General features: G+C 35.8%; 1 protein-coding gene across 6 annotated transcripts in view; it reads right to left on the reverse strand.

The window, feature by feature from the left end:
* The window catches only part of LOC131432352 (bumetanide-sensitive sodium-(potassium)-chloride cotransporter), a 251,080-nt gene that overhangs the window by 217,176 nt on the left and 20,381 nt on the right, over positions 1-13,523 (reverse strand). The gene's annotated exons all lie outside the window — the stretch shown is intronic.

The raw sequence follows: 13,523 nt of genomic DNA on the forward strand, positions 1-13,523 counted from the left end.
TTTTTGAAATGGCAAAAAATTAATCACTTTACTAAATTCATAATAAAGTTGTTTCAATCAAATTATTCAATTTAGTTTCTTAATCTGTTGTTAGCTAGGGATCTGTTGTAGCTTTCCATTGAGGTATATATGTCCGCATAATGGACACTTAACACATGGATCAATAAGTCCCGAGACTAAAGCAGAGATGGCGCCCGTAGTAAACCAGTAACCACGTCTTTCTAGAGTACTAACCTTTGCTTGAAACGGGTCAAAATTTTAAGTCGATCCGACCAGAAACTGCTGGGTTATCGAGGTTGGAGTAAAGTCGTTTTGTAGTTTGTTTAGAAAATGAAAAAAAAAACGAGTTTCGTGTTTTGATAAAACATTGTTTTTTAATGGGTAAAAACACCGTGCAAGCGAAACAAGTGATTGAAAAATGTTATCCGGACTCTTGTCCATCAAAAGCAACGATTTGTCGGTGGTTCGCCGAGTTTAAACGTGGTCGTACCGACACAAATGACGCGGAACGCTCGGGTAGACCTGTGGAAGCCGTTACACCGGAAAATGTGAGTGAAGTGACAAAAATTATAATGAAAGATCGTAAAGTGAAGCTCCGTGAGATTTACTATCCTTCATGAAAAATTGAGCATTAAAAAGGTTTTTTCCAAGTGGGTGCCGCGATTGCTTTCGATGGAACAAAATGCACCCTGCCACAAGTCGATGAAAACAATGGCGAAATTGAACGAATTGGGCTTTGATCTGCTTCCCCACCCCCCATACTCGCCAGATTTAGCCACCAGTGACTACTTTGCTGATCTTAAAAAAATGCTCCAGGGAAAAAGTTTTAGCTCAAATGAGGAGGTCATCGCTGAAACTGAAGCTTATTTTGAAGCAAAGATAAATTTTTTTATAAACATGGTATTGAAAAATTGGAAAAACGTTGGAACCATTGTATCGCCCTAAAAGGTGATTATGTTGACGAATAAAAAAAAATTTACAAAAAAAATGTTGTTTCCGTTGTTAGTGTCGGGACTTATTGATCCATGTGTTAGTCAGAAGTTATAAGCTTAAAGTAAAAGAGTGCCGGTAACCAAATACTCTCTCTCAAATAATTATAATTCAGCACCAGCAGGTATAAATCATTTTGAATCGTTTTCTATTATTATTCTCGAATCTTCGGTTGAATATCGATTTTCACTGAAAACCGAAAACGAATGATCGTGGAACTGTATCGGCACTAAACATACCGCTATCATAGAATTAGTAGACAATATAACGATCGAGATTGAGCAAAAAATCATGATTGGGGCCTTATTTTTAGATCTCAAAAAAGCCTTTGACACTTTGGATCACAGTATCCTCTCTTGGACAAACTTCAGTGCTACGGCAACAGGGACATCGCGAACTCTATTATCAGTAGCTACTTGACAAACAGAAAACAATTCGTGTCCATCGAGGGCAACTGTAGCAATCTTGCTGCCATAACCATTGGAGTGCCACAGGGTAGCAATATAGGACCACTATTATTTCTTTTGTATATTAATGATATAGGTAACCTGCAACTCACAGGGACTAGGCGGTTATTTGCCGATGACACAGCTCTGTTTTATCCTAACAATGACATCAATGCTGTTGTAAACTGAATAAAGAGCGACTTAAGTATATTAGATCAATATTTTAGTGCAAATTCATTGTCCTTAAATCTCATAAAAACTAAATATATGAACATTCAGAGGTTTGTTTGTTTGTTTGTGCAAAAAGCACATATTTGGTTTCTATTTCTTTGCGTTTCGCCTTCGGCTCATCAGTGCTTGAAGCAGTTCAAATTGAGGGTGCAAACTTTGCATCTGCTTAGCGGTTTAAGTTGAACTTCTAGGCACGAGGTGGTAGTTCAATTTGAACTGCTTTACTAAAACTAAATATATGATTTTCCGGTCTATAAGAAAAGTAATACGAATCCATCGTCATTCTAGCTTGGAACATTATATTATTGAAACTGGACTGCTTCAAATATTTGGGTATATATTTTGACCCCACGCAGGTTAACGTGGATTCACCATATTAAATCTATTGAAAAACATGTGGCATCCTACTGCGGTATTTTGTGGAGAGTCAAGTCATATATTCCTAAGCTTCTAAACTTTTATTTTGCTTACATCCATTCACAGCTCATTTATTTGGTATCGATATGGGGTCGCGCCGCTAGCTCTAATCTAAAAAACCCTTCTTAATCCACCTAGTGGTGTGATAATGCCTTTCTCTTTTTTCATAAAAATTTTCATGAAAATATATTTCATACTTATATTAAATAATTTCGGATACCAATTTTGACACCAATTGATTCAGATTGATTCGAGTAGTTCACAAAAGCATGTTTATGTCACACAGTCAGTAGCTTTCCAACGAGCTCAAGTTTGTTAAAATCGGTTCAGTCATCTCTGAGAAAATTGAGCGCGTTCAAATACAACGCTTTTTGTCGATTACGTCACTTATACAATCATATCTCCGGAACCAAAAGTCACAGCCATTTGATCTTCGAACTTGATCAATGGTCCGACAGTAGTTTTCAAACGAACCCAAGTGTGTTAAAATCGGTTCAGCCAGTGCAGTGCACACACACACACATACACACACACACACACACACACACACACACACACAGACATTTTCCGATCTCGTCGAACTGAGTCGAATGGTATATAACACTATGGGTCTCCGAGGCTCCGTTCGAAAGTCGGTTTTTCCAGCAATTCTAATACCTTTCTATAGAGAATGGCAAAACCCTTCTTAGTCCACTTAGTGGAATTTTCATATATCTTGAAAAATCACCATAGGGGGGAGTACATGAAATTTTCGAAATCGAAAAAAAATTTTCGATGCCAAAAGGCTTAGAATTGCATGAAACGTCGAGATTTAGTGTCATCTCGAAAAAAAATTTTTTGAAAAAGTCGACTTTTTGGTCCCAGAAAGTTGATTTTTTCAAAACAAATTTTTTTTGAGATGACACTAAATTTCGATGTTTCATGCAGTTTTAAGAGTTTCGGCATCAAAAAAAATTTCGATTTTGGAAATTTCATGTACTCCCCCCTACGGTGCTTTTTCAAGGTCGAAAATTGTCAAACCACCGGGCAGCACCCCTTAAGCATGTCCGATTTATGTAAAATTTTGCATGAAGGCTTTTTTCGAGGTGCTTAAACTTTTGAGCACTAGAACTTAACGAAAATAGAGGTGATCCTAAAATTTTAGCACCCATATATATATATATATATATATATATATATATATATATATATATATATATATATATATATATATATATATATATATATATATATATATATATATATATATATATATATATATATATATATATATATATAAGAGCGGTAAAAATCAATGTGTTTTGTCGGTTACGTCACTTATACCATCATATATCTGGAACCAAAAGTCACAACCATTTGATCTTCGAACTTGATCAATGGCCCGACAGTAGCTTTCAAACGAGCCCAAGTTTGTTAAAATCGGTTCAGCCATCTCTGAGAAAATTGAGTTCGTTCAAATATCTTCTAAAAGTGCACACACACATGCACACACACACACACACACACACACACACACATATATATATATATATATATATATATATATATATATATATATATATATATATATATATATATATATATATACACAGACATTTTCCGATCTCGTCGAACTGAGTCGAATGGTATATAACACTATGGGTCTCCGAGACTCCGTTCGAAAGTCGGTTTTTCCAGTAATTCTAATACCTTTCTATAGAGAAAGGCAAAAATCAAATTCTACAAAACAAGTGTCTCAAAATCATCTTCAATAAACCTCTACTGTTTTCAAGCTTTTTGTAGTACTCGGATAATACCCATAACATCTTACCTCTAGCATACTTATGTGATGTTCAAACCAGGGGTGGAAATAAGCACCGTTTTTGATTCACAGTAAATAAAAATAGTTAGTATTATTATTTCATATCATATATTTATTGTAGATATTATAATGAATTCTGCAACGAATGATTATTTGGTAAGATAAATTTTGATTTTACTTAGAATTTAAAAGTGTCTTCATCGTTATCAGTATTACTGTCTGATTCGGAATAAACATTTCAACAAAGTTCGGTTCGTTTTAACACTACTCTGTGTTCATTTAACAGGTTTGAAGTTTAAATGGCTGTCACTTATAGTTCCGGTGATGTAGTGGTATAAGTGATGTTAAAACTGACTACCGCTCAATTTTCTCGGATATGTATTATCCGATATCAATAATTACAGGCTCGGTAAGTGAATTTATTTCGTCGGTCGCATCGAAATTCCATGTTTCGCGATGTATTTGAAATTTATTTAGTAATACCGTCGTGGTGGAGTAATATCATCAATAAAAACCTTTTTTAATCCACCTAATTATGTAATGATGCCTTTCTCATATTATTCATAACATCAAAAATGTTACTGTGGAATTCGCTAAAACAACTGTTCAAAGAATAAAAATAGGAAAATTTGTTCGGACCTAATCTAATAAACTCTACAAATCCTGTTCATCCTGTAGTTTCGGAACCGAAAGTAGTATCTACAACAAAACTGTTTGTGAAAATCGATTTGTCCATTTCCAAGAAAAGTGAGTGAGATCCTTTTTTATGGGATTTGTAACTGTTTTTGACCATCGTTTGTGAAAAACTACTAATGAAATTGGTAATTTTCCACTTATCACGCTTTAGTTCCGGAACCGAAAGTCGGATCCGGATGAAATGTTCTAAAAATTTTTATTGAACTATAAGGCTTTTCATTTGAATCTTAGTTTGTAAAAATCGGTTGAGCCGTTTCAGAGAAAAATGAGTGTACAATTTTTAGCTATTTAGCTTGAATATCATACACAGAAGTAACAGGAGTGCAGGATTTGACTAAGCCAATTCAAACGCACCATTGAAACGCTGCGTCAAATGCTGCTCCAGTTACCTCCTTGAATCAAACTCATGTCAAATAGCGTTTCATTGGGTTTAATCTAGTTTGTGCATAAACATCATCATCAGCATCAACCAGCTGGAAGTAAAACAAAGTCTTTTGTCGCTATAATCACTATTTGGTGAGGTATATTTTTTTACTAATTTTGCATTGCGTGTTGATATTGCGCAGCGAAAACTGTAAATTTAACATTATCAATTGGATTACGATCCGATCTGATGATGATGATGATGGTCCCACCCCATACCCCTACAAAGGTGTGAGCAGAACGAGTTATCTAAATGATAATTAATATTTTTGCACATATCTTAACCAGTAAACAAAAGAAAACGATCTGATTAATCTAGCAGGTATTGATTCTTCTTCAAAAGAACGACTGACCACAAAATAACATTCAAATATTTCGGATTTACTATCCAGGGTTAATCAAGAAAATTTCCAACCCGGGAAGATCCTTGATCACATCAGGAATCGAACCCGATATCTTTACCAGTATCAGACAGTAATTCACCTGGCCCTTCCCGCCGGACCAGTTCATCGCTACACACATCAGCTACGATGGAGTAACGAGACTGCGGATGAGCAGAGCCAAGCCCAATTCCATCAACAACTGTCGATCCCAATTAATCTCCCGAATCAATTCCTTAAATTATTAATCAAACCTTGCGATCAAGGTCAAGAGCAAACTTAACACACTGAATGCTAAGGCTCTTCGGCCAGTCCTATTCGCTTTCCAAATAGTCACTACCTGCTTCGCGCGCGAGGCTCAAACGTTTGTAGACTGCTCATTATTTTTAACTCTCAAACAAACTAAAAATCCATCATCATCATACCGAACATAGTAACTTAATTCGTCTCACAATAATATATATAAACAAAAAGAAAAAGAAAATACAATCTTCGTAATACGTAAAAAAAATAAAAAATCTAAAAAATTTAAACTAACTAACTAAATATTTGCTTACAAAGCGGACTTTATGTGTGAAATACATAACCTTTTGAACTCCACCAATGTCGCTGCGCGTTTGATTTCTCTTGGCATCGAATTGAAAAAACTTATTCCCTTGTACAACAATGAGTTTTGCGATCTGGCTAACAGAAAGCTTGGTGTTCTAGCATCAGATGCGTTTCTAGTATTGTACCTATGCAAATCAGTTCCTCTTTCAATTCGATCACACAAATATCGAGGCAGCATGCCGTTTAATATCTTGAAAATAAATACCATGGTTAAGTAGTAAATTCTCTGTTTCACTGAAAGCCATTGTAATGCGTTCAGTAGAAAACCTGACGAGGTATATCTACTACATTTTAGAATTAATCGCATGATTTTATTTTGCAGTCGCTGTAATCTCAAGATTTGTGTGTTATTAGCAAGAAACAGAATGGATGGGCAAAAGTCAATGTGTGGTGAAATGACTGTTTTATACAAAAGAATCTTACTATGGGTCGTTAAGTCATTTTTCAAACGACATAATACACCATAATTTTTGGCAATCTTCTTGATGACGTTATTGATATGAGATTTGAACTTTAACTTTTCATCAATTATGACTCCAAAATACTTCATTTCTCTAACGCGATCAATAGTTTCACCATCAATTTCCACATTGGCGTCATGACCGGTGCTAACAGAAGAAATAACCATATATTTAGTTTTCGCGACGTTTAGTTTCAGTTGCTTAAATTTTAACCATCGAACCAGCGAACTTAGATCCTCGTTTAAATGTGCAACAGCTTCATTGAAATCTTTAGCCGTAATGAACAAAACAGTATCATCAGCAAACAAATTTATATCACAGAAACGTAAAACTCGCTTCATATCATTAATATACATAATAAATAGAATAGGACCTAACACACTTCCCTGAGGCACACCAAGTGAATTACCGAGGGAACTAGACACTACATCGTTAAAAACAGTCTTTTGAGATCTACCACATAAATAGTTTTCAAACCATTCATGTGCCATTCCCCCGATGCCAAAACGCCGTAATGTCCGCAACAATAAAGGTCTTGAAATTGTTTCAAAGGCCCTCTTCAGATCCAAGAACACAGCAAAGATACTCTCTTTGGCTTCGATTTTCTCCTTCCATTTTGCCAATACTAGGTTCAAAGCGGTTTCACAAGAGTGACCCTTACGATATCCCGATTGTTCCGGTATTAGCAAACTGTTAGAGTTTAAATAGTTAATCAGCTGATCTTTAGCAACAAGTTCCAGAATTTTTTCCAGTGTGTGCAGCATGTTAATGGGACGGTACTCCTCGGCTTTATCCATTCCAGTAACCTTGGGGATAGGAACCACCAGAGATTCTTTCCACACTTTTGGTACGTGCCCCGTGTACAACGATTCATTTACCAAATCCAGTAGATCGTGTCCGATAACATGAAAGCAATCCTGTATCACTTTTGAGTTTACATTGTCAATACCAGTCGATTTTCCCAAATTGAAACAAATATTTTTCAATTGTTCAAAAGTGATTGGTTGAAACTCATCAAGTCTACAATAGTTATTCATCGGCTGTGTTATTTCAACAGGTTCACCTACCAATTCAATACTTTGATTGATCTGCTGAACACTATTTATGAAATAACTGTTGAACTTTTCAGATACAATTTGTTCTGTGTGCTCTTCTATACCGTTAAAAGTTATGGTTTTCGATGCACTATGTGTAGGCTTGATCAACTGTTTGAGAATTTTCCATAACTCTCTGCTGTTTTGTTGATTTTGATTGATCTTCCTCTGTATGTATTCATATCTAGTCTTCTTCAGGGCCCGTGAATAAATATTTCGTGCTTGTGTATATCTACTCCAGTGACTATCATTGTTAGTTCTACAGAATCTCTTGTACTGCTTATCCCTCTCCCGTTTTAACCGTAAGAGGTCTATTGAGTACCAACTACTCGAGCTGTTCAACCTAACATACTTTTCAGTTACTAATTCATTAGTACACTTTTTTAATATGTCAGTAAGAATAGATGCCCTGTGATCCAAATTTCCAGTCAACTGTGTACAACGCAAGCTTCTTGATACAAGTCGAGATAGGGTTTGCTTTGAATAGTTTTTCCAACACTTGATTTTCACCGTATCTTCCTCATTTCTAGAGCTACTCATTACGGAAATTGCAATTGTTTCATGATCTGAAATCTTGCAATCGGATTCCACATTTGAATAAACACCGTCGAAATTGGAATATACGTGATCTATCAATGTTTTACTGTATCTCGAAATTCTTGTAAATTCATTCACAGTTTGCTTCAAATTGAAGAATTCTGCTAACTGTTTCAATTGAGTCGAACCTTGATCACTGAGCCAATCGATATTAAAATCTCCAGTAATAATATTTAGTTTACCAAAATCTACGAAATTCTCCCACCAGTTTTCTAGAATTTCCAGAAACTGGCGATCGCTTGAACTTGGAGAGTGGTAAACAACTCCATAATTTCCCATCTGCATGCCTCTTTCAACTGATATACCCAAGAACCAATTATTTCCAACTGCTTCGTTTGATTGAATGCTGAATTTAATTGATCCTCTGGCGTAAATTGCAACTCCACCCGTGTGCCTGGAATGGGACAAACAAAAAGCAACAGTGTAACCCGGAACACTGAACTGATCGAAAGCGTCAGAATCAACAATATGTGTTTCTGAGAGCAAAACCAATGAAGGATGTCTATCCTCTATAAGATGACGCAATGCGACATAATTAGAAGGCAAACCGGCCATGTTCAAATACAAAATATCTGAATGCCTCTCACTGATTAGTTGCTATTCCATTGACATAATGTTGTTCTTTTTCGTTTCAAGCAATCTCAGATATACATGACACTGCTTACTAAATGCTGGATGGTGAATGTCTAAATTCAATTTCCTATCTTTGTTCATTTTCAGACAATTAACGCATTTGAATTCAGTTGAAGAACACTCAGATGTTCTATGTGCGGAATTACATTTGGAACAATTTTCACTGTTTAAACATTCGGTGCTCTTGTTACCAAACTCACCACACCTGAAACAGCGCAATACGTTAAACGACTCGAAAACCGAACACCTATCCCAGCCGACGCAAACCTTGCCGGCTGCCATCAAGCTGGAATAAGTATTCTTATTAACCTCAATTATAACACTATATTTGTTATATTTGAAGCGTGGATTCTCAAAGTCAGCAACAACTTTTACATCTTCAATCGAAATTTCCTGATTTTGACTTTTCAATAGGTCAATGAATACATCAGAGGAATATCGATCACTCATCCCCACTATTTTCAGTTTTGGTTTCCCGAGCTTGGGTATAACAGCATTGTATTCAGTTCCTAAATTACTTTCAATGTTTTCTTTCACTGATTGAATGTCCTCTCCTGCTGCGCACTCAACAATAATCGAGCCATCTTTATTATTTTTAAAATTACTAATTTTATGTATTCTTGGATCTAACTTACCCTTCAAAACCTTTCTCGTGTCATCGCTCGTTTGCGAAGACTCGACAGGTTTGATCATAATGACCGAGCGAGTCTTACGATTTCTATTGCTTTTCGTTCTTTTTCTATCAAATTTCCCAGATAGAACGTTCGCGTATCACATTTTGTTGTTTCTATCAAATACTTCGTCGTTACCTTCATTAACAATATTATTATCAAGCGGTTCATCATCAGTATTTGAAATAACTTTTCTCTTTCGTCTGGGATTTCCATCCGACTCCGAATGAGTCTTCCTATTTGCAACAATTTTCTTTCTATTCATTACAACCAAATCATTATTATTTTGCTGATTATTCAAAATCAACAAACTTTTCAAATTGTCCAACTTTCTGGCCACACTGTTTTCTAAGCAGGCCATTTTGCTCTCCAGAGCATCATTGGAAGATCTGATCAGTCTATCGATTCCCTTTTCTATCGCGATATTAATGTGTGCCTCGAAGCTCTCCCGCACACCAGCAAACGAATCAGTGATGGATTTGAATTTTTCCATCTCCTTCTTCACATCACTAATGAGCGAAAGAACATCATCCTTTGGCATCACATTAGCCATCGCGGCACCTTCCAAGCAATCAGCACATTTAAACAAAAGCGTCGGTGTATCTGAAACCCAACCGGCCATGGCTCTTGTAAGCCCAGTACAGCGCTGGTGATAGCCATTCTCGCAAACTGAACATGCAATTCTAATATCCGATATGGTTATTTTTTCATTACACTTCACACATTCACCCATCAATCATGCATAAACCAAACCGGCCCGACACACAGCTGGGGGAGAAATCAAAGCAAAGTGAACCATGCAAACACAATAGACAATGCATTCAATATACCAAAGTACGACGCCGCTTTGTTTGAGCGATCGCCGCACGGCGATTATTGACACAATTTACAGCACAAAATAGAAGTATTTACAAAACACTTTCTACTTATCTGTTTAAAGCACAACTAGTCACTTGCTTAGTTGAAAAAAATTTCACAAAAAGCCACCTATTTCACACAAAATTTATCACAATTTGACTCAGCACTAAAGACGCACAAGTTACCATGTTCGCCATTCAATACAATAATTTTATTTTCATAAAACCTTCATCTAGCATTCATTTCCTTTCATCTAGTATTAATTTTAGTGCAATTAAACAGCAGTTTACGAAATAGAGTACGGTTTGTATCAAAGGAGAACATGTGTTGAAACTTCGTAAGCCGTGCCGTGATGAAACCGGCATTTTCCCAACTCCGGCGATAAAGACTGTTAAACGAGCATTCCTGAAAGTTACAAATTGACAATTTTCCCCAATTTGAGCACCCCTCATGCATATAAATTGACAAAAATCATTGATGTACAAACTCCTTTAATATTCCTTATCATCCATTACTAAACTTCCCAAAGATGCAAAATTTGCAATTTTCAACGATTTTAAAAGTCTCATTGACACGCGTTATCCTTAGTTTAAAATTACTGTAGGATTACTGTTGTCTCTCATTTCCACGCCCCTCACTGGGATCAACGATTTCAGATGTAAATGTATCGGCACTCATGTCTGATTTTGCTCATATGTGATTTTCTTCCAAAATACTCCAAGCTGATCGAATCATCCAGTACTTTGTTCTTACAGGAATCAGTCAAGACAATAGTCGCTTAAAATCACTGATCTTAAAAAAATTAGATCAGTTGTGATCTTTATTGGAAAATATCACAATTCGATAATATATGCCCATTAAAATATTTTTCGAAATCAAAATTCACAAAAGTGCCCAAAATTACTATAATTAATTATCGATATTTTCAGATTTAAAAGGTAGATTAATATAATTAAAATTACTTACGTGATTACTATATTTAATTCTATATCATATTTGAATGATTGTTATGTGCCACGCAAACAATTTTAAAAAAATTTTAAGGTTGTGCTGAGCAAGATCGCAGCAGGATTTTCAAGAAGTAGATAAAAAACTTTAGAATGATTGAACAGTTACAGATATTTTTCCCCGCTTTTGAAAACCTAGTTATTAACAATTGTGCCGTACGCCAAGGAAAGTAATTGAACAAGTCTCAGAAAATACAACTGCTTAAATATGTAGGGATTAATATCATTACGAAATTGTATGAAAATTACATTGTGATCGGGGACTTGTCGGAGAGTTAATGAGCACAAGTTGCTACACCTGTTCTCATGCGAATGGAGCACTCGAACTCCGTTCTTGGCTAAATGCGCTGAGAACGAACGAAGCGTTGTACATCCATAACGGATAAAAGGAGCGAACGAGTTTTTGAGAGCAGCTAATGCTCTTCGCCTGTGAATGGTTATATTCTGAGAATGAGAACAAATTTGTCTCGCAATAAAAAGAGCGGGTGTGGATAAGGTCTGCTACTACTTTGTGTAATATACGGTTCCCACCATTTAAAAACTAATCGCCATTTTAGTTTTGTTACCCAAATTTTTAATTCATTTTAATTTTAATCAAAGACTGAGCGAGATATTTAATTAATGTAGTTCCTTAATGTGTTCCTTGTTTCACAAACTGTCAACAGTAATTCATTCTTGTATAATTTTTTAGTTAATCTGTGTCATTGTGGATCCCTTAAAAGGAAATCATTTCCACTGGGATTATGCTATATTTTTAAATAATGTTAAATTGCACATCATGATACAAACATCTCAGCGTTTTTTTATATTATTATATTTATTGTTACGTAAGACTTTCTTTTAGTAGTATTTTGCCAGATTTTTTTTTCTTTACTTTGAGCTGAGATTAGTTTGCGTCCACTACCAGGGCGCTTCACAAATTGAAGCTCTTTGGTGTGGGGGAGTGTGGTGGGCAAAAAAAACGGACCGGAAAGGTTTGAATAGATCTTTAGCCTACAAGCCCATCGATTGTTTATGTTTTGATATTTTGACTTGTTCTGAAGTAAAAGCTTTTATACAGGTATTCATAATTTAATTCAGGTCCATGTTGCTCGGGGGTAAGTGGGAAGCCTCGTATAAATCGATGAAATATCTACGGCGAATTTTTACATTGACATCGTGCAAAAAAATCTGGATTTTTCGTTGATCCCGACGAGCTTTGAAGAAAAGTTTTCTTTAAACAGAACAACGAGTGAAAGCATAATTCCAAAATAAAAGCAAAACTTTTTCTCGGTATTGTCGGGTCAAATCGGATCACGCTTCCACTCGGATAACATAAAAAACTTGCAGGCGATTCTTGATACCAGGGATAACAAAACTGATGCCACCAATAAAAATGACACTTTCAAACACTGGACCGCACCCGGGAAAAGCTAACTATCAGTGGTACCTCGTTATTACACTACAGGGCTGTGAGACTTATTTAATAAATTCGAAAAATGTTTTGCCAACGAAATCAAAAAAAAATCATGACATTGATATACCAAAAGAATTCATAAAAAAGTGCAATTTCGAATATTTGTTTCGCATACTTCGATCAGCTCCAGAGTTTTATTTTTATGCCCTCCACTCAAACCCTATTAGTTTTGAGCGCCCCAAATGTAAAAAAAAATGCAGCCCTTGTTTCGCCATCACAGCAGCATTGATTGCGACTTTGTAAGAGGCAACACCAGGATCGCCTTTTTGCCTCGCCGGTATGCCTGTCAGAGTTTTTTTTTGTATGTATACATATTGCTCTTGAATAGCGCATCTTTTCGATGCGCTATTTCACGGCGCGCTACAAGTAGAAGGGGATCAATGAAAAAAATTGTTCAAGAATGTTTCCAACTCATTGCACGCTGTGCTTCTCGTGTACATAATCGGCATAATCTTGAGTCGTGAATGGTATTGTAAACAGAACCGTTTTGCCAGAATTCTCGGGTAAAGAAAAAAACTGCAATATTACTCGCCCCAACAACGTTTGACGATGATATCGCAAAAACCATAAAATTGATCATTTAACAATTGTAAGGTGTTTCTTTTACCTGCTATAACAAGTTCGTGAACGAAAGATTTTACAGAAAAAGTATTTGACTTCTGGCTTTTGCAGAAAAAAAAATTACGTATAACGCAATAAATTTTGGAGATGTTATACATGGTCTTCGGTTGAAACACAAAATGCCTATGTAAA

The sequence above is a fragment of the Malaya genurostris genome, chromosome 2 (genome assembly GCF_030247185.1).
Source record: "Malaya genurostris strain Urasoe2022 chromosome 2, Malgen_1.1, whole genome shotgun sequence".
Classification (NCBI taxonomy): Eukaryota; Metazoa; Arthropoda; class Insecta; order Diptera; family Culicidae; genus Malaya; species Malaya genurostris.